The 8,244-nt window shown below is 43.2% G+C and overlaps 1 long non-coding RNA gene across 4 annotated transcripts; it reads left to right on the top strand.

Annotated features, from left to right (window-relative positions):
- Positions 1-228: 228 nt before the first annotated feature.
- Positions 229-7,363, top strand: LOC112076341 (uncharacterized). 4 transcript variants are annotated; one of them, XR_011477690.1, is made up of 5 exons: positions 229-360; positions 4,220-4,323; positions 6,062-6,716; positions 6,747-6,811; positions 6,899-7,363. It is a non-coding gene; the product is annotated as an uncharacterized lncRNA (long non-coding RNA). The 4 variants fall into 4 exon arrangements; XR_011477691.1 differs by having other exon boundaries at positions 6,062-6,811; positions 6,899-7,214; positions 7,248-7,363; XR_011477689.1 differs by having other exon boundaries at positions 6,062-6,811.
- The last annotated feature ends 881 nt before the right edge of the window (positions 7,364-8,244 follow it).

The following is an 8,244-nucleotide window of genomic DNA, read 5'->3' as shown; positions in this document are numbered from 1 at the left end:
AAGCGTTGTTTCCTATTGGTCAGACCAGTGTTGAATAGTCCTTAGCGCGGGTACATAATGATGACAATTTACTGATACAATGATACGCTTACCAGTATGTAGAGTTGAGTTGAGGCTTGTTTGGAAGGATTTAATAAGATAGAAAGTGAAGATGACAGCTGAACAATGTTACTACTTCAGTGCTCTTTGACCTCTAATCTGTGATCCCTCCCCTCTCTCCAGGTGGTCGTATGGGGTGCTGCTCTGGGAGATCTTTACCCTGGGAGGGTCCCCGTACCCCGGCATCCCTGTAGAGGAGCTGTTCAAACTGCTGAAGGAGGGCCACCGCATGGACAAGCCTGCCAACTGCACACATGAACTGTAGGTCTTGTTAATGTAACATTAATGTTTAATCTCTCTTGCGTTGTGTAATWTAGAGAGGAATACTAACCAGCGGTCCCAGTTGACCGGTAGTTTATTTTCTGACAATAGATAGAAAACAGCTCATTAGATGAGCAAGGCTCAATGATGTGGATGGCTGTCGATAGCATGAATCACTTGCATATYAAAATCAGACTGGGTCTTTTATCATCATTGATCACAATAACAAAAATATGACTAAATACAATGTGTAAATACCTGACCGTAGATAGGAAACAGCAAAAAAAATAAAAAAAATAAATGTATACATATATAGTACCAGTCAAAAGTTGGAATCATGTAGTAACACAAAAAGTGTTAAATTAATCAAAATATATTTTATATTTGAGATTCTTCAAAGTAGCCACCCTTTGCCTTGATGACAGCTTTGCACACTCTTGGCATTCTCTCAACCAGCTTCATGAGTTAGCACTTCAATTAACAGGTGTGCCTTGTTAAAAGTTCATTTGTGGAAAGTTCATTTGTCATACTTTATGCGTTTGCGCCAATCAGTTGTGTTGTGACAAGGTAGGGGTGGTATACAGAAGATAGCCCTAATCCATATTATGGCAAGAACAGCTCAAATAAGCAAAGAGAAACGACAGTCCATCATTACTTTAAGAAATGAAGGTCAGTCAATCCGGAAAATTTCAAGAACTTTGAACGTTTCTTCAAGTGCAGTCTCATAAACCATGAAACGCTATGATAAACTGTCTCTCATGAGGACCGCCACAGGAAAGGAAGACCCAGAGTTACCTCTGCTGCAGAGGACAAGTTCATTAGAGTTAAATGCAACTCAGATTGCAGCCCAAATAAATTATTCACAGATTTCAAGTAACAGACACATCTCAACATCAACTGTTCAGAGGAGACTGTGAATCAGGCTGCAAAGAAATCACTACTAAAGGATGCCAATAATAAGAAGAGACTTACTTGGGCCAAGAAACACGAGCAATGGACATTATTCCGGTGGAAATCTGTCCTTTGGTCTGATGAGTCCAAATTTGAGATTTTTGGTTCCAACCTCCGTGTCCTTGTGAGACGCAGAGTAAGTGAATGTATGATCTCTGCATGTGTGGTTCCCACCATGAAGCATGGAGGAGGAGGTGTGATGGTGTGGGGGTGCTTTGCTAGTGACACTGTCAGGGATTTATTTAGAATTCAAGGCACACTTAACCAGCATGGCTACCACATCATTCTGCAACGATACGCCATCCTTTCTGGTGTGCGCTTAGTGGGACTATCATTTGATTTTCAACAGGACAATGATCCAACACACCTCCAGGCTGTGTAAGGGCTATTTGACCAAAAAGGAGAGTGATGGAGTGCTGCATCAAATGACCTGGCCTCCACAATCACCCAACCTCAACCCAATTGAGGTGGTTCRGGATGAGTTTGACTGCAGAGTGAAGGAAATGCAGCCAACAAGTGCTCAGCATATGTGGGAACTCCAAGATTGTTGGAAAAGCATTCCAGGTGAATCTGGTTGAGAGAATGCCAAGAGTGTGCAAAGCTGTCATCAAGGCAAAGGGTGGCTACTTTGAAGAATCTATCACTTTTTTGGTTACTTCAAGATTCCATGTGTTATTTCATAGTTTTGATGTCTTCACTTTTATTCTACAATGTAGAAAATTGTGAAAATAAATAAAACACTTGAATGAGTAGGTGTGTCCAAACTTTTGACTGATACTGCACATGTCATAGGAGGCTGGTGGGCCGAGCTATAGGAGGACAGGCTCATTGTAATGACTGGAACAGAGTCAAACATGTGCTTTCCATATGTTTCATATGTTCCATGTAACAATGAGCCCGTCCTCCTATAGCTCGGCCCACCAGCCTCCACTGATATATATTTTATTGTCACATACACTGGATAGGTTAGGGTTAAGTGCCTTGCTCAAGGGCACGCTGACAGATTTTTCACTTTTGGTTTCACTGGCCCAACGCTCTAACCGCTAGGCTACCTGCCACTCTTATATAGATGTGCAGGGCTCAATGATGTTGATGGCTCAATGATGTTGATGGCTGCCATAAGCATGAATCTGTAACAACAACAGTGTATTAGCTATTGCGGTATTCACATCTAGCGTATACTAGCTAACTCACTTATACAGCATTTACATACATTACATTTAGAGAGTTCTTTGTAACTGTTGGTGTGGTCTGTATGGACTGTGTTGTATTGTAACTGTTGGTGTGGTCGTATGGACTGTGTTGTATGTAATGTTGTGTGGTCTGTATGGACTTGGTGTATTGAACTGTTGGTGTGGTCTGTATGGACTGTGTTGTATTGTAACTGTTGGTGTGGTCTGTATGGACTGTGTTTTTTGTAACTGTTGGTGTGGTCTGTATGGACTGTGTTGTATTGTAACTGTTGTGTGGTCTGTATGGACTGTGTTGTATTGTAACTGTTGGTGTGGTCTGTATGGACTGTGTTGTATTGTAAGCTGTTGGTTGTGGTCTGTATGGACTGTGTTGTATTGTAACTGTTGGTGTGGTCTGTATGGACTTGTTTTGTAGAGCTGTTGGTGTGGTCTGTATGGACTGTTGTTGTATTGTAACTGTTGGTGTGGTCTGTATGGACTGTGTGTTGTATTGTAACTGTTTGGTTGTGGTCTGTATGGACTGTGTTGTATTTGTAACTGTTGTGGTGGTCTGTTGGACTGTGTGTATTGTAACTGTTGTGTGTGGCTGTATGGACGTGTTGTATTGTAACTGTTGGTGTGGTCTGTATGGACTGTGTTTGTATTGTAACTGTTGGTGTGGTCTGTATGGACTGTGTTGTATTGTATGGTGTGGTCTGTATGGACTGTGTTGTATTGTAGCTGTTGTGTGGTCCTGTGGATGTGTTGTATGTAATGTTGGTGTGGTCTGTATGGACGTTGTGTGTATTGTAACTGTTGGTGTGGTCTGTATGGTACTGTGTTGTATTGTATGGTGTGGTCTGTATGGACTGTGTTGTATTGTAGCTGTTGGTGTGGTCTGTATGGACTGTGTGTATTGTAACTGTTGGTGTGGTCTGTATGGACTGAGTTGTATTGTATGGTGTGGTCTGTATGGACTGTGTTGTATTGTATGGTGTGGTCTGTATGGACTGTGTTGTATTGTAACTGTTGGTGTGGTCTGTATGGATGTGTTGTATTGTAACTGTTGGTGTGGTCTGTATGGACTGTGTTGTATTGTAGCTGTTGGTGTGGTCTGTATGGACTGTGTTGTATTGTAGCTGTTGGTGTGGTCTGTATGGACTGTGTTGTATTGTAACTGTTGGTGTGGTCTGTATGGACTGTGTTGTATTGTAACTGTTGGTGTGGTCTTTATGGACTGTGTTTTATGTGTATGGTGTGGTCTGTATGGACTGTGGTTGTATGTAACTGTTGGTTGTGGTCTGTATGGACTGTGTTGTATTGTATGGTGTGGTCTGTATGGACTTGTTGTATTGTAGCTGTTGGTGTGGTCTGTATGGACTGTGTTGTATTGTAACTGTTGGTGTGGTCTGTATGGACTGAGTTGTATTGTATGGTGTGGTCTGTATGGACTGTGTTGTGATTGTATGGTGTGGTCTGTATGGACTGTGTTGTATTGTAGCTGTTGGTGTGGCTGTATGGACTGTGTGTATTGTAACTGTTGTGTGTCTGTATGGACTGATGTATTGTAACTGTTGGTGTGGTCTGTATGGACTGTGTTGTATTGTAACTGTTGGTGTGGTCTGTATGGACTGAGTTGTATTGTAACTGTTGGTGTGGTCTGTATGGACTGTGTTGTATTGTATGGTGTGGTCTGTATGGACTGTGTTGTATTGTAACTGTTTGTGTCTCTGTAGATATATGATCATGAGGGATGCTGGCACGCTGTTCCATCTCAGAGGCCTACCTTCAGGCAGCTGGTGGAAAGCATGACAGGGTTCTATCCATGACCTCCATGGACGTAAGTCAAACTATTAACCCAATAACTATAACTGTCTAACCCTAACCCCAGATTACTGTCTTAACCCTAACCCCAGATTACTGTCTAACCCTAACCCAGATTACTGTCTAACCCTAACCCCAGATTACTAACCCCAGATTACTGTCTAACCCTAACCCCAGATTACTGTCTAACCAAACCCAGATTACTAACCCAGATTACTGTTAACCCTACCCCAGATTATGTCTAACCCTAACCCAGATTTACTAACCCAGATTACTAACCCAACCCCAGATTACTGTCTAACCCTACCCCAGATACTAACCCAGATACTAACCCAGATTACTGTACTAACCCTACCAGATTACTAACCCCAGATTACTTCTAACCCTAACCCAGATTACTAACCCAGATTACTGTCTAACCCTAACCCCAGATTACTAACCCAGATTACTGTCTAACCCTAACCCCAGATTACTAACCCCAGATTACTAACCCCAGATTACTGTCTAACCCTAACCCAGATTACTAACCCAGATTACTACCCCAGATTACTGTTAACCCTAACCCCAGATTACTAACCCCAGATTACTGTCTAACCCTAACCCCAAGATTACTAACCCAGATTACTACCCAGAATACTGTCTAACCCTAACCCAGATTACTAACCCCAGATGACTGTCTAACCCTAACCCCGATTACTACCCCAGATTACTGTCTAACCCTAACCCAGATTACTAACCCAGATTACTACCCGATTACTAACCCCAGATGACTGCCCTAACCTCTAACCAGATTACTAATCCCAGATTACTGTCCTAACCCTAACCCAGATTACTAACCCCAGATTACTGTCTAACCCTAACACCCAGATTACTAACCCCAAATACTGTCTAACCTACCCAATAATAACGCCAGATTACTGTCTAACCCTAACCCCAGATTACTAACCCAGATTACTAACCAGATTACTGTCTAAACTAACCCAGATTACTAACGCCAGATTACTAACCCCGAGATGATGCCTAACCCTAACCCCAGATTACTGTCTAACCCTAAACCCAGATTACTAACCCCAGATTACTAACCCCAGATTACTAACCCCAGATTACTGTCTAACCCTAACCCCAGATTACTAACCCCAGATAGGGGTTGGGTTTAGGGTTAAGAGTTAGGGTTCGGGTTAAGGTCAAGGTTATGGTTATGTTAAAGGTTTAAGTGACAACTATAAACCCAATAACTTTAACCCCACATAACTGTCTAGCCCTAACCCCAGATTACTAACCCCAGATTACTGTCTCCCTATAACCCCAGAATACTAACCTCAGATCACTTTCTAACCCTAATCCCAGATTACTAACACCATATTACTGTCTAACTGTAACCTCAGATCACTTTCTAACCCTAATCCCAGATTTCTAATCCCAGATTACTAACACCATATTACTGTCTAACTGTAACCCCAGAATACTAACCCCAGATCACTTTCTAACCCTAACCCCAGATGATCAATCCCAGATTACTAACTACCACATTTCTGTCTAACTGTAATCTCAGATCACTTTCTAACCATAACCCCAGATTACTAACCCCAGATTACTAACACCAGGATTTTGAATTGGAATCAATTGTTTGGTACCCACAAGGATAGTTAAAGAAACGTGTGTACCAGGACCTGTCTGTTCTAACACTGTGTGTTGTGTTACAACAGGATTACCTGGACCTGTCTGTTCTAACACTGTGTGTTGTGTTACAACAGGATTACCTGGACCTGTCTGTTCCGTTTGAGCAGTACTCTCCAACCTGCCAAGACTCCAGCAGCACCTGTTCCTCAGGAGATGACTCAGTGTTCTCCCACGACCCCCTCCCCACGACCCCCTCCCTGACCAACTCTGCCCTCCCACGACCCCCTTCTCACGACCCCCTCCCTGAACAACCCTGCCTCTCCAAAATGAGGGGGGAATAACCTAGTCAAACTGCTGCAGATTTACATGGCAATCAGGACATAGATCTATAGGTGGGGCTGGATGGGGAGGGGGGGTTAACATCTAGAGGGGGTACAACGATCCCCTAAAGACATCTGGGGAGGGGGACAATCAGGGGGGGGGGGACTCCCCCGAGACACCTCTCAGCGTCATACTTTGAGCCTCCTACAATATGGGAAAGAGAACAGCGCATGCAGAACATCCTCAAACGGACACATGTTTTAGAATCTTTGCATTGAAAGTTGGACATTTTTTTGCCGCCAAAACCTCTTTTTTCCCTTTTTAAAATGAAAATGTATATTTTTTGTACTTGGCCAGTCTTTAGTTATTGATCCGAAAGGTCAAACCATTCAGTGCCTACAGGAACTCTATCCCACAGGACTGAGGAGATTGAAACAAGGACATGGACACCATTAACCAGGGAGGCAGGTATCTATAACGCCATTGGCCAGGGGGCAGGGTATCTATAACGCCATTGGCCAGGGGGGCAGGGTATCTATAACGCCATTGGCCAGGGGGGCAGGGTATCTATAACGCCATTGCCAGGGGGCAGGTATCTATAACGCATTGGCCAGGGGCAGGGTATCTATAACGCCATTGGCCAGAGGCAGGGTATCTAAACGCCATTGGCCAGGGAGGCAGGGTATCTATAACGCCATTGGCCAGGGGGCAGGGTATCTTTAACGCCATGGCCAGGGAGGGCAGGGTATCTATAACGCCATTGGCCAGGGGGGCAGGGTATCTATAACGCCATTGTGCCAGGGGGGCAGGTATCTATAACGCCATTGGCCAGGGGGCAGGGTATCTATAACGCCATTGGCCAGGAGGCAGGGTATCTATAACGCCATTGGCCAGGGAGGCAGGGTATCTATAACGCCATTGGCCAGGGAGGCAGGGTATCTATAACGCCATTGGCCAGGGAGGCAGGTATCTATAACGCCATTGGCAAAAATAAAGCAGGGTATCTATAACGCCATTGGCCAGGGAGGCATGGTATCTATAACGCCATTGGCCACGAAAGCAGGAATCTATAACGCCATTGGCTAGGGAGGCAGGGTATCTATAACGTCATTGGCCAGGGAGGCTGGTCTCTTTACCTCTCCTCAGTGGAGCACGGGAACTCGTTTTGCAAATGTGCCAGCATACCAGCAGAACCAGAATCAACAAAATGATGTGTGACTAGTTCTTCCAATAACAGTAGGCTTTACTCCAAGATCCCTCACCTCTGTTGAATCATCTCAACCATCACGCAACAGAAGTATTTAACAATGGGACTACAATACAACAATCTGAACCAGGACTGTAAGCACAGAAAGTCTCTGCTGTTTGAAACTCTGATGGGAACCAAGCTGCAGTCAGACCTTCAACAGGAGGATATAGAACCAGTCTCTGATGGGAACCAAGCTGCAGTCAGACCCTTCAACAGGAGGGAAATATAGAACCAGTCTCTCTGATGGGAATACCAAGCTGCCCAGTCAGACCCTTCAACAGGAGGGAAATATAGAACCAGTCTCTCTGATGGGAACCAAGCTGCAGTCAGACCCTTCAACAGGAGGGAAATATAATTGGGGTTGTTTCTATGTATCTTTAAAAAGTTTTAAATTGTAAATATATAAATGCAAATATGTATCATATTGCTGTCAACAGCCATGTACTTAAAATGAGATGTTTTTTCTTCTAAAATATTGTTTTAGAATCAAAGCATTGCAATCTAGAATACACTGTCATGATCATGTAATAATTTAAAGTGATACAAAAGGTTTATTTGAATTATCAACATGTGTATTTGTAAAGATATGTATAGACTTAACATGTAGTTCATAAGTTAGAACAATCTTGTTCAGGATTTAGTACTGTAAGCAAATATGTTTTATTTATTTTTCTGTAACTTATTTTACAGCAGAACAACATTATTTTCACAACTGGCAGATTTTATTTCTCTTGTTTTTTCATCCAT

The sequence above is a fragment of the Salvelinus sp. IW2-2015 genome, unplaced genomic scaffold (assembly GCF_002910315.2).
Source record: "Salvelinus sp. IW2-2015 unplaced genomic scaffold, ASM291031v2 Un_scaffold3698, whole genome shotgun sequence".
NCBI lineage: Eukaryota > Metazoa > Chordata > Actinopteri > Salmoniformes > Salmonidae > Salvelinus > Salvelinus sp. IW2-2015.
This window is presented reverse-complemented; position numbering and strand designations above follow the sequence as displayed.